Raw genomic sequence first — 14,878 nt, forward strand, 5'->3', positions numbered from 1 at the left:
ACTATTAGTCTTGAATTATGTGGAATCAGACCATGACACAGATTTACCATGCACTAACATCTATCCTCTTCAATTTCTCACTGAGGTGCTAATATTTACGGTATTGCAATTGGTGTCCTCACTTCAAAACAACATCCCCGTTTTTCACATCATGATTTCAGTTTGAGTATAAGGATTTCTTTTAAACACTCACTCTCGGAACAAATTAACATCTCAGTCATAGATATAACCATAAGCTTGCCCTTATTTTCACTGCTTTAAGTTTACCATACAACTATTAGGATCACGATAGGACTTTCTTAGCTTGAAACATAGGCTCAGGGTCAGGTAGGGTATATTTAGGTATACTTTAGTGACTTTTTGCCATCCTTAACATATCGGCTAAACATACCACTTTTTATGATTTTATTTCTCACAATATCTCGTATGCTCTCACCTTTTCTATTTTCCCTACTTTTTTCATCTGTGTAAGTGACTCTCTTCTTTTCTTGGTTGTATTTATTGTATTATTTTTTTTTATTTCAAATGGTTCTTGAGTCACTTTGTTTTGTTCTTTCTCTCTATTTGTGCTATCAACACTACTTTTCAGAGCATTCCTCACAATAGCCACCCTCAACTCCTGACTTTGCCATGAGTCAAAGAACACAGTACCCAATGTTGGGTCAGGTCCATAAAAAGGTTGTTTACTACATTAGCCACCCTCAATTTATGTTTTTGGCATAAGCTGACGTGCACATGTCCAAGGAGGGACCAGGGCCAACACATTATTCCCAGAAAAGATCAGTTTGGGTGAAAAAGAAAGGTCTAGTTTAAGCTCAAATCATTTGGATCAAAGAAGGATTAATGTCATTTGTTTTTTTAAAATTTAGGCTAAAAATGGGCTAGATTGAACAAGGGCCTATGATCCTTTCCTAATTTTCTATTACAACATACTTTTAGAAAGGCTAACCAAGAAAATTCTAGCTCCGTACAAATAGTGGAGTATTCAAATCTTCCTCACACTCACTTGACATCTAATCACTATACCAGATTATCAGACACCTAGTTTGAATTTAACACTTAGGGTCATGCAGTGGTGTATCTCTATGTCATGCTTAGAGCCACACATTTATCAATTACTATGCGTAGTCATGCATCATTTGCATTCATCAGGATATCATTTTAGCCATCATGATTCAGAGTTAAACTATGTACACAAGATATAGACTTGTCGGTTCAAGGATAAAAGTAATCAGTCTCTTAGGGGAAAAGAACACAGGCAAGAAAACCCCAAAAGAGGATAGTGAATTGGGCTACTCAGACTTCACCCTATCAGTCACTTTTCATTTACCCCACCCCCAACAAAAAGACGTTCAATTATCCCCACTACATAAAAAATTGAAATACGAGAATGGTAGTGAAGCAAACCTAGGGCGCAAAACGCCGACGATCAGCATGCTTCTGGGTCCGATTACCCAGAACCCACTACCTCTGTAGTCTGGACACCCTCAGTGGTGTACTCATCAGCAACAACACTATCAACATTGCCTCCCGCTATGGCAAAATTTCAGGAGCTAGATGCCCCAGTAGCTGACTCTACAGCCATGATCCGACGTGCCTCCTCATCAGCAAGTGAGGCTCTCCTCGCAACCATCATCTCATGGCGCTTCGTCTTTCGTGGTGTAGCCTCATCCTCTTCTCGACCCTTGCGCCTATTTGCACATACTCGAGGGAGAGGTGGTGGAATATCTGAAGTGGCAAATAAGTCCTCCATCACTGTGTCCTCAGCAAGCTATGCAGAACGGGCCTCAGATTCAGGCACCCTATCCTCTAGGTTCATATCAATGTCCGCTCGAAGACTCTCGATCGCAGCCTGAAGGGTTGACACATCCACCTGAAAGGCTGGCCGGGATAGCACCCGCAACTCAAAAGCGTCCAAGCGCTGATGAACCTCAGCGATCTTCCACTCTGTGTGCTAGAACATTTTCTGCTCCAAGCGTTCTTCTGCCTCAACAATAGACCTCTGCATCCAAGGTTTGATGTAATGCAGCATTGTAGCCATCTCTTCCGGTAGTTTCTGTACCCTAACAAGCGGGACCAGAGCGGGGAAAAGGGCTGAGCGAGAGGAGCTCGATGTAGTGCTACTACCCTGGATAGACTCAATCGGGGTACTGTCAGTGGTTTGAAAAGAAGCCTGCGTAGCCGTGCGAGCCTATTATACCATATCAGCCAGGTTTTCACCAAGTGGAGGCAACTCTGGACGGGTCCCTCTGCGTGGAGCTAACTCATTAGCCTCATCCGTGATAACGCCGATGTCAATAGTGTCCCGCTGAGTCCTGAGCTGATAAATGTGCCAAATGGGCACACCTGCAGACGTTCATAGGGAAAATATCATGCACGAAAAAGGCTAAGTAGTTGTGACCTTAAAATCCCTTTAGTGCATGACCGACTGAGAAGCCAAGCAAAGTCTACCTCAAACCCGGCTATTATCGCCGCCATCAGAACTGCACGATCCCATGTGACTATATCATCAGTGGCCATGGGGGAAAGGAAGTGGCGGAAAATCAACCATAAAAACATAGCCGTGAAGGTCAAGTTAACCTTCTTGATGACTCCCTTCGGCTCTGTTACCCAGTTGACACCCTCTCCATCAACAGACATGTGTAAGGCCATGCACCTCTTGGTGGTCTCTCTCAGTGATGGCTCATGCAAGAATTGGCCATCTTTGACAATTTGCCACTGGTAGTCAAACTCGGCGGTTAGAGGGGTTCGGTTGGCATCAACATCCTTTCCGTATAGATACATGCGGATGGCAAGTAGGGAGATATCGACCTGAATGCCACGTACTCGGACAAGCTCAAGTGGGGACTATTTGGCGGTGGAAGCCCGCCTATCAATCTCAGATCAGAGAGTAGCCACGTAAGAGGCGTAGAACTCTCAGACCAACAGAGGGTTAAAATTGGACCCAAATCAATAGATTGTGTCTTTATTATGTACGTTGTGAATAGTAAAGCCTGTCGATTTTTGGTTCACAAATCTGATAATCCTGAGATTCATGTTAATACGATAATTGAATCAGATAATGCAGAGTTTTTTGAAAACATTTATCCGTATAAAACTGAAAGTGAGTCAACAAGTGAAAGACCTAAACGACCACAAGAAGAATCAATGGAAATTTTTCTAACTAGTGAGGAACCTAGGCGAAGTACTCGACAACAAAAATCTGTTTCTTTCGGGCAGATTTTGTAGCACTATTGCTTGAAAATGAGCCTCAAACATTTAAAGCAGCTATGTCTTCGTCAGAGTAAACTTATTGGAAAGAAGCAGTCAATAGTAAGATTGAATCAATTTTAAGAAATCACACTTGGGAATTGACTGATTTTCCTCAAGGAAATAAACCTTTAGGAACAAAGTGGATCTTTAAAAGGAAAATGAAACCTGATGGGACTATTGAAAAATATAAGGCTAGACTGGTAGTCAAAGGGTACAGACAAAAGGAAGGTCTAGACTACTTTGACACATACTCTCCAGTAACAAGGGTAACATCAATTAGGATGTTAATAGCACTAGTAGCAGTGCATGATCTTAAAATCCACTAAATGGATGTAAAGACAGCCTTCTTAAATGTAGAGTTAGAGAATGAAATTTACATGGAACAACCTGAAGGGTTTATAGTTCCTGGTAAAGAAAAGAAAGTGTGCAGACTTGTGAAGTCACTTTATGGACTCAAGCAAGCACCCAAACAATGGCATGCTAAATTTGATCAAATAATGTTGGCAAATGGATTCAAGATTAACGAATGTGATAAATGTGTTTACATTAAAAACGTTACGAATCATGAAGTCATTGTTTAATTGTATGTTGATGACATGTTAATAATGAGTAAAGAAATTGACGATATAACTTCTACTAAGCGTATGTTGTCCATCAAGTTTGATATGAAAGACTTAGGAGTTGTTGATTTGATCTTAGGGGTCAGGATTATAAAAACTCCCCAGGGACTAGCATTATCTCAATCTCATTATATTGAAAAAGTATTGGATAAATTCAATTACTTGAATTTCAATGTAGTCAAAACTCCAATTGATTTAAGTTGTACATTTAAAATAAATGAAGGTAAAAGTGACTCTCAATTGGAATATGCCACAGTGTTGAGAAGTTTGATATATATAATGAATTGCATGCAACCAGATATAACATATGCTATTAGTAAACTGAGTCGGTACACTAGTAATCCTAATCAAACTCACTAGATAGCTATGAAACGTGTGTTGGGTTATCTAAAATGGACACAACATTATGCTTTGCATTATAATAAATATTCTGCTGTGATTCAAGGATATAGTGATGCAAATTTAATCACCGGGTCAAATGATGTAAAATCCACAAGTGGTTATGTATTCATACTTGGTGGAGGAGCTGTCTCTTGGAAATCGTCCAAACACACATGTATTGCTCGCTCCACAATGGAATCTGAATTCATTGCTTTGGATAAGGCTGGTGAAGAAGCGGAATGGCTCCTGAATTTCCTAGAGTATATTCCATTCTGGCCCAAACCTGTTGGACCGATTTGCATACATTGCGATAGTCAAGAAGAAATAGGTAGGGCATGGAGCGTTATGTACAACGGAAAGTCTCGTCATATACGACGTAGATATTACACCGTAAGACAACTGCTCTCTAGTGAAATTATAACAATTGACTATGTAAAGTCAAGCGATGATGTGTCAGATCCACTAACGAAAGGCCTAGTGAGAGAGACAGTTGAAAGATCATCTATGGGAATGGGTTTACGGCTTAGGATAAGTCAGCATGATGGTAACTCTATCGAGCTGACTGGAGATCCCAAGAGCTAGATTCAATGAAAAAAATAAAGTTGTGGCTGACGGTTCGACATTGTCAATCAACTCAAATCCATTCTCATGATGAAGACAATGTTCAGGAAAAGGTTAAGACTTTAAGGCTTGTTAATGAGTTAATAAAGCTTAATGTTTTAAATGATTTGCTATGTTTGGTAGATTTGACCAAATAGTGTATCTACGAGATGACACGGTTAGAAATCACCTATGTGAGTGTGAAGTGGAAGCCGCTTCAAAGAGAATTTTATGTCAAAAGCCTATTCTCTATACAGTCATGAAACCAGGAGGTGTTCATGGCTAAAACGAACACAACCATAAGAATCATAAATAGTAAAAGGTTAATTGTGTGACATATGGTTGTCTAGGTATACACCAAAGTTCGACAGTTCAAAGATATCACATCTACCGATTGACCGAGTATATCCGACATATGCTCACCACAGAAAGTCCAAGGGGAAACCTACTTATCCAGATGCAATTAATCCTTGCTTGTAAAGTACACAATTTTCCGCGCATTCCTATGTTATAACTATTCCCCATCAATGTGGGGGATTGTTGGGTATGTAGCAAGAATTGATAGGAAATAGAGGGAAGGAGAGGAATTTGAAAAGTTCAGATCATGAAAGGTTGAGAACTTGAAAAGTCCTCTAATGCTTTAATAAAAAAGGAAATTGTCCCTCATCGATAATGTAAATGAAAATAGGAGAGTTTAAATAAATAAACAATCCTAATAATTGTTAAAAGGGTTTGAAAGAGGGACCCCCTCGCACCGTCTTCGTCGTCGTTCGCTTTGGCTTTGGCTTTGGCTTTGGCATTGGCTTTGGCAAATGATCGATCGAGAGATAATTTTTTGGACAAATTTATTTTATTTATTTAGTTAATTAATTAAATGACCAAAAATTATTTTCAATTATTTAGTTGATAACAGAAGTTAACCGAAATGTTTTCAACTTTTTAGTTAACCCGACATGACTCAGAACCGCGCGCGTGACCCGTTTTAATTTCTGTTATATTTAAAAATTCCCTCCATGACTATTCTGAAAGGTTGCAACTTTCAGGAACTGTCAATACCATTTGAAAGTTTTCAACCTTTCATTAATGGTCGTGTCAATTCTGAAAGGGTTGCAACCTTTCAGAATATATTCTTCTTGCCTATATGTACCATTCAGTCTTCAAAATATTTCCTAACGAATTTTCTGATCTTCCTTCTTCTTTAAAACACATATTTCTTCATGTACTTTCCTGGTGTGGATTGATTTGCTAACAGTAGAGTTTTTGGTATCTATACTCTACTGATTAAGATCATTTTACCCTGGGAGGTTATATTCCAAATCAAACCTCGGATACAAGAGGGGAATAATTTCCTTAAGGGGACAGTGTGAATTCAGTGGACTTGATTTTCTTCCTAAAAAATAAAAAAGAGTATTCCAGATTCTGGTAAGTTTTACAGATTCAATTATTTTTTAGAAATAAATTTTTGTTATCCTTATTTACTGGTTCTAAAAAACTCAGTTACTTCGTGCTTCTGAATGATTTATTACAACCAGTAATTTCTAATTTTCATAACACAGATTGAGAACAGAAAGTTCCAATTACTACTCTACTTCTGATCTGGCATGTTTCATGATTTTCCGATAAACTTTACTCACTTTTTTATTATATCTTATTGGTTCATATTAGTTTATGTTAGTATTATTAATGTTGTTTTCTCTGGCAGTTGTGCAATCTTTTCGAATAATTTTTTTAATATATGTATGTATATACACATACATCATACATACATACATACACACACACACACACATATATATATATATATGTATATATATATATATATATATATATATATATATATATATATATATATATATATTTGTCTTCTTGATTTTTTGGGACTGTCGAAGATCTTTAATTTAATTTTTTACTTTATTCATGACATTATATTTGCGCTGTTGTTTTGTTCATTAAATGATTTTGATTGACATTATTATATATAATTCTTTTATGGCTTATTTTGAACTGAATTTTAATATTTTGTTGTCAATATGTTTTTCTCTTGTTTTCCCAAAATGAGGTAGTTTAGCCCATTTAATTTTTTTATTATTGTTGTTGAAATATTAAGTTGAATTATTACTTAGTTAGATCATGTTTATTGGTTATGTGTCGGGCTTTGTTTTCTCTTGTTTTTTTATTTCAATTGTTCATGTATTAGTTTAACCATTAAAGAATTCTGATATGCTTATTTTGGTAAAGTTTATAGTATAAAATTCCCTCAATCTATACCTGAAATTTCAACTACACATTCCAACTTTACGGGTGTCCTATTACACACCTAAACTTTTTATTTCTCTATTTTCTATACATTTCAACGCAGACCTCAACACATAAACCAAACAAATAATCCATGTGATTTCACGCGCGGGTACCCCACCTCTTCAACTCTCAATTCCTCTTTTTTCCCATATCCCTCGTAAAACGTAAAGACCCAAAAACATATTTCTCCTCATCTCCTTCACCATTTGCATGTATTTCTATTGATGATCTAAGGAATCATTACAAAGCTTATTCAAGTTTTTATTTTTCATTTTTTATGAATTTTACTAGAAAATTTAAAATTTAAATTAGAGACCTAAATAAGAAATAGAGCATATTACAAACCCTAATTCAAGATTTGAAATAGAAATGAACAATAATTACTAAATCCTAATAATTTTCAGAGAAAACCATGAATTTTTTTATAAAAGGAACAATAGTTAATGGTTGGGAAGAAGAAACAATGGTATATTTAAGGGTGGAGAAAAAGATTGTCGGAGAACATGGAAATATTCATCAAAATTCACCTTGTAATGTGCCTATAGGAGTTGACAACACTTCCAATGACATGCCAGCACTTAGTCGTATATAAAATAGATAAACATAATGTTCAGGTGGGTAATAGGACACCGTGAAGTTGGATTATGTAGTTGGATTTCGGGTATAGGTTGGAGGAGTTTTATACCATTTTCTCTATTTTTATTAATTGTCTTATTATGATATTACACTAATTTTCATGTTAAAATTGACAAATGAGAAAATCTCTCTGTCGGTTTTTGAGGTCTTCCAATTGGAAAAGATGAAATTTTAGTGCACATTTGTGTGTTCTAATTGGCCAATGCAAAAATCTCTCTGTCGATTTTTGAGGTTTTCCCATTGAAAATGACGAAATTTTAGGTACGTTTATATAAGTTGTGTGTTGTAATTTTCCAATCATAAAAAATACTCCGTCAGATTTCGAGGCCTCCCCATTTTAAAAGACTGAAATTTAGTTTAAGTTTATATATTCTTATATGTTAAAATTGGCCGATTAAGAAATTACCAATGATTTTGAAGCCTTCCATGTAAATAAAACGGGTTTTGTTTTCAATTATTTATTTATTTGTATTCATATTTATTTATTTATTACTAACATTATTACTAAGTATGTTAACAGGTACCCTGAAGTCGCTTCCCATTAATGCTATTCCAATGGAAATCGAATTATAATTGTTTATTTAGTATTATGTATATTGTTCACGATAGGCATACACTAGGTCGTTTCTCCTATTATTTCTGTAAACTGTATGTCGATACAATTCGTATATTATTTTATCTCCTGCTCTATTAAAAAAATAAAATCAGCGGGACCCATATATAATTGTGAATTTGAAAGGATGCCTAACACATTCCCTTCATAATAACTTCAACCCCTTATCTAAAATCTATTGATTTCGTAGATCACTTAAATGATTTCCTATTTTATCTTTAAATTAGGTGGCTACTCCTTTTATAATTCGTTTATTCTTAAAACTATTTTTAAATTGAATCAATTGATTATTCTTCAAGTTATCGTGATAGTTTGCCCTATTTCAATAAAGTAGAGATTTATATAGAATGACGACTTCGTTGGGGATGTAAACATTCTAACCATTGTTAGTTTATTTTTTCAAATTGAGGAGGTTTGTGTTTTAGTGTGTTGCATCTTCTATCTTGTATATTTCATTGATAATTTATATATACGTATATATTGTGCTTGTTATTTATTTATTATTGTATATATTGTACTTGTTATTTATTTATTATTGGTTTAATTTCTAAAAGTTTCATTGCATTCATGACATCTTTTATATTAAGAATAGTTTCTGCATGATCGCAGTTTAACTTTTCATACTCGATCCTTTTTCAGAATGATCGATAATTTATTGATTCGTCATGCGTTCAATGGTTGTCGTGAGTTCAAACCTAAGTTATCTGCTTGGGTTCTCTTTCTACAGATGCCACTCTTTAGTCACCTACTGTAGAGGGAAACTAAATTCCAAATTTAGCGCATTTTTAATTAAGTTGAAACGACACCCAAGACGTGTTGGGCCAATAAGTGGCCCACTTTATGTCTATTTGGCTAATTGGTCAATAAAGACAATCATATTTAAATGTTAAATTTGAAGGATATATACATCATTCGGCAAAACATTGTCTCTTGGAGTAGGGATTTTAGGAGTTCGTTAAAATCAATGAAGAATAAAATAACCATCGCATCTGAAGACGTTGGCATTTAGAATGACAAGAAATCAAACAAAAGGAAAGTCCATGGAGGAATAACTTAGGATGGTACCCTATTGTTGGATTGACTATTTATATTCCCTTTTTCCTGATTACGTATTCCCATTCAAGTTTATCATAATATTTGTATACTTTTGGGTTCTGAGACGATGTAGTAAAATGACGTAATATATCTTTCATATCGATAGGTCATTCTTGACAAAAAAAAAAAGGGTCACATATTGGTATAGGACACACAATAAATGTGTGTATGCTTTGTGATATAATTAGGTTTGTCTTTTATTAAAGTCGTGCTTCTCTGCTTAATTATTTCTTTATGTGATATTTTGCGTTATCCATCATGAACACGGACTAACACTTTACCTTTTGAGTTTTTCTTTTCTTTTTTGAGCGAGAGGTTTATTTATATCAAAATTAGAAAGTCATTGTTCGTCCAAAGTTGCAAGAGACAAGAGAACTCGCAAAATCTCGGTCTTTGTATTTCTCAAGACATCAATATCATGTCAAAAAGACAAATCTGGGAAACCTGTACTATGAAATTACACTTTTTTATTTTTTTATTATGGCCCTGCTTTCACACATTTCTTATATTTTTGTTAGAAAATTATCCTAAAAACAGTTGGTAATGGTCATAACAATGTCTTGTTCTCCTGGATAATTGGGAGAAGACATAGTTAAAAGACGTATTCAAAAAGAATAAAACAAGTGGTTACTGTAAAAAAAAAATGAAACAATGAGAGACCACATTCAAGAGGCAGTATAAAGGCCGACAATTAAGAGGATACAAGGAATCACTACGAGTTTGACTAAATTTTAAAATTATTTTATGCCAGATTTGAATGAAGTACGTGCATCTGATTCTTATCTTGATGAGATACATATGCATCTCTTGGGTTCGGTATCCATTTTTTCAAAAGAAAGAAAAATAATATAATAACATAGTGTGCATTTATTCAATGACATATCTACATGCACTAAACATACTTGATTCTCATCTCGATGAGATACGTAGACAACTGTTCTTGAATTTGGTATTATTTTTTAGAAAAGTCAAAAAAAGAATAATTAATAATATTAATAGTTTGTGCATAGTTTCAAAGACATAATTTCACAAACTATGATGTAATTCTCATCTAGGTGAAACACCTAGGCAACCCATATTGATTTCGGTATTCATTCTTTTAAACTAAGAAAAAAAAGATTGAAATAGTTTGCTCATATTTTCAAAGTCATATATGCTTAAAATACACACGCCTGATTCTCATCTCGATGAGATACTTAAGCAACCCTTCTAGGGTTCAATATTCATTCTTAAAAAAAACCTTGTGTATATATTGCACGAGTAATCTTTTCAGCTAAGTTGGGACAAATAAAGTAAGGAGCATGTAAATATTTTCGATATGATGAAGAGGTCTTACTTTGTTGTAAACCAATAGATTCTTGTGGTGCCTGTTATTTGTACTTTTGTTATGCTTGAAAATTGTCCTCCAATCATTCAAGATAAGAATAAAATCAACCTTTCATGTGTATGGTGTGGAGAGTTTTTAGATGAAAATTCAATTGCATTGTACTGTTTATCTAGAACTTGGACTAAATGTTTTTCGAGGTGAAATGTTGAGTAATGTTTTGTTCGGCAAAGGATTGTAGGCCTTTTTTGACTAGCTCTTGTCTTTAAAATCCTACCAAATGACTTTATTCCCTTATTTTCCAACTTTGTGAGCCTTTGTTTGGACAACCACATTTTAGCCATTGCCCTTTTGAGTGATTACATGAACTATACCTCTCTTAGACCAACCTTCTTGAATGCACCAAGTGTGAGTAAATTATAGGAGAAAAAATTCATATTGTAGTGTCCAAAGGAAAAAAATATTAAGTATCCTGAAGTCAACAAAACAAAAATGACTTCGACAGAAAGAATACAAGTGAAGAGAGAAAGAATATGAAAAGAAATAAGGAAAAACAAATACACCCTTACAAGGTCAATGAAAGGTGAGAAGGAAAATATTCCAACTAAAGAGGAGAAAAGATAATAAGAAAGGGGTGAAATAAAAGAAAAGATCAAAGAAATTAGGACTTAGAAGAAGTCAAAACAAATGGGTGAAAAAAGGAAACGCTCCAGCCAATGAGAATTTAAAGTAAGTCGAAAAAGGGAAGGAAAATGAAGTGGATATTATGCCAAAGATGTATCAATCGTCAAAAACACAAATTCAGTGTCACTCTGAAGGATGAATTAAGTTACTTTTATCCCAAATAAATATTCTACTCATCCATAAGCCTATGTTACAATTTAATGATAATCCCTACATTATCTCATTCTAAATGTTCTCACATTAGTCGAGATTTAGGTAAGGGTCAAACATACGGTATCTCAATTGCATGCGTTGATCATTCTTGCTAGTGTGACTGCACTTTGAAAAATTACCTCAAATCAAACACTTCAAATATGTGTGAAATAGGATTTATTTTTGTTGTGAGGGAACATGAAACCTAAGTATTAAAGCAATTAAAACCTTTGTTTGAAGAAACATGAACTAATTTTATTGATCCTTAATTATGTTTGAGGCACCACTTGAAGCTGTAGGAATTACCTTGAATTTAATCATAGTTAGAAAAAGAGAAGAAAAGAAGAAGGAGATATTTACCTGCAATCCTAACTGTTGGTACAAATTATAGTAAAGATTAAATTGTCTCATCACATTCTTGATTTTGCAAAAAAAAGAAAAAGAAAGAAACCAAAAAAGTGAGCAAACACCCGCTCTTTAATATTTTCCAAAGAATTTTTAGTGTCTTTCATTGAAGGAAAAAAATAATTTATCTATTTTTTTTTCTTTTCATTATAAAATGTATCATTGGATTTCTTGTATGTGTGAAAATCCTATTTTACTTCAGTGAGTTCTTCGTCTCAAAAATGTTTTATATCTTGTTTTAGACATTGAATATAATAGTACTTATTATTTTCCTATTTCATCATGTTCATACTGTATTTTTTACTGAAGATATTGTCACACATTCTTTGCACTATTCATCAATTACTTGATTGGAAATAAATTTAATCTTATTCTTTGCTCAACACGTTATGTAGGTGCCATACAACTCGATCATATGACTAGTGTGAGTTTTCATTCTCTTTGAAATAAACACTAGGACAAAATTTTTGAGAATATCTCCTGAAGTCAAGATTGGAGATCCTTTTGAGATATGCCAAAAATTCTACCTTGAGATATGCCAAAAATCCTTTTGAGATATTAGGATCATTCCATTTTGAGGCATCCACCTTTTTACATTGGACAATCACTGAGCCATCCACCTCGTTACAGTGGAAGCATCGAGCTATCCACCTCATTAGAGTTTGAAAATTACCGAGCCATCCACGTCATTACAGGTGGACAATCATGATACATCCGCCTCGTTACAGTTGAGAATCATTGATTCATTAATCGTTGCATTTTTCATTTCTCGCAAGGGTCATTGCATTTTTAATTTTCCAAGAAGGCCATTGCAATTTCAATGGCTGAAAAGGACAATGAATTTTAGTCACATCTTTTAGGAGGTGAAGGAGTTGCACCACATCTATTAAACCTTCAAGTCGAATGAAACTTGCAATGAAAGACATGTTCAATTGAGTCGCATCTATGGGGAGGTGAAAGATGTGCACCTTATCTATTCGCATTCAAGTAGGTTGAAACTTGCGTTGAGATTTATTTGCATTTAAGTCACATCGTGTAAGGTAAAGGATGTGCACCTTATCTATTAGCATTCAAGTTGGTAAAATGCACTGAAATATATTTGTATTTATGTAATATCTATTTGGAGGTAAAGGATGTGCACCATATCTATTCCATGTTCATGTTGAAGGAAACTTGCATTCAAAATCCTACCAATGGATTCTGTTTTTTAATTCGTCCTACCGATGTACATACTCTCAAAATCCTACAGATGGATCATTTTTTTCACTTGTCTTACCAATGGACATTGATTAAAATCCTATAGATGAATTGTTTTTTTCACTCATCCTATCTATAGACATACATTCTAAATCGTAATGATGAATCATTCTTTTTTATTTGTCCTACCCGTTGACATATATTAAAACTCCTATCAATGGATCATCATTTTTATTCGTTCTACCGACAGACATTCATTTTTATCCTACCAATGCATCATGTGAATTTGTCAGACCGTCAAAGATTCTACATTTTTCCTTGTATTTTTTTTCCATCCTAATGAGTTTTATATTTGTTTTTTCAAGAAGATCCAAGAGAATGCATCCTAAGTTGACCCACAAATGTACAATACTTCAACAAGGACAAAACACAGTGGAACCTTTTTGAGGAAACTCTGGAATAGTTTTCCAAAACATTCCAACCATAATTTTATATAAAGGTAATGTGTTCGGCTAAAATCAGGTTTGTCAATTTTCATCATCCACAATAACTTTCATCAATCATATCCAACAGAAAGGATAGCTGTTGACACTCAATGTTGGCATAACATTTGAAAAATTCATAAGTAATAAGCTTGATTTATTTAATAGTTCAAAATATGCTTTTTAAATAATTTTAAATAAGTTTATCGATAATTCTTCTTATTTATCAAAATTTAGGATCTTCGTATTAGTTAATTTTGACTGATACTTATGGGGACAATCTCAATAGCACAATTTAAGCCAATTCCATGATTATTTTCCTATTTATGTTTAGTCTAGTTCAAAAATGTGGATGGTGGATAATATTTTTAGACTAAGTGGTGAAAAATTCCAAAAGGGGTGAAACGCTAAGAGATTTTTCTATCATTCTCTCAAAGCTGTCGTCACCCTTCTTCCTCACACACTCCCAAACTTCAGTCCCGGCAAGCTTCCACTAGAAAATCATTACTAAACAATCCCACTATTATCCCTCAAGCCTAGCTGCTCAAAAAACCCTTCACGTCTGCAACCACCAACCAGATCACAAACCACTACTCTACTTCCACGAAGCACCTGTGAAACCTGAACCATAACCAACAAAAAACTCTCATTTTCTATTTCCCCCCAAAACACACCGGATTAAACCCTCAAACCATTGATTTTCTCTCTGTCTCACCGACCGGTGAACTCCACACCTCAAAACAATAACAACCTGACCAACAACTGTCAAAAACCCCAAAACCCCAAGGTTTCATTGCCTAACAACCACCAAATGTACTCCATCTCCCTTTCCCTTTTCCCCTTATTTTTTCTTGTTTCACAGGTAAAAATATTGGTATTTTTCGATGAATCCAAGGATATCCAAATCTCCGACGATGTGTCTCTCTAGATCAAACTTCGGTATAGCTCAGAGATGAAACAATCAATGACACATGCTTCAACATCAGCGTTGTTGAAAGCTCCAATCATTTATGAACTTCAGATCTGGCATGCTTGAAGATTTTTAGGTAAACTTTACTCACTTTTTTTATTAGGTCTTATTGGTTCATTTTAGTTTGTA

General features: G+C 34.6%; 1 long non-coding RNA gene across 3 annotated transcripts in view; it reads left to right on the forward strand.

The window, feature by feature from the left end:
* The first annotated feature begins 7,019 nt into the window (after positions 1-7,019).
* The window catches only part of LOC138348588 (uncharacterized), a 19,557-nt gene continuing 11,698 nt past the window's right edge, over positions 7,020-14,878 (forward strand). For all 3 annotated transcript variants that reach the window (XR_011221338.1, XR_011221337.1, XR_011221336.1), the window contains exon 1: positions 7,020-14,825. This is a non-coding gene — a long non-coding RNA (uncharacterized lncRNA). The remainder of the gene's footprint in view (positions 14,826-14,878) is intronic.

This window comes from Solanum lycopersicum, chromosome 5 (genome assembly GCF_036512215.1).
Source record: "Solanum lycopersicum chromosome 5, SLM_r2.1".
Taxonomy (NCBI): Eukaryota; Viridiplantae; Streptophyta; class Magnoliopsida; order Solanales; family Solanaceae; genus Solanum; species Solanum lycopersicum.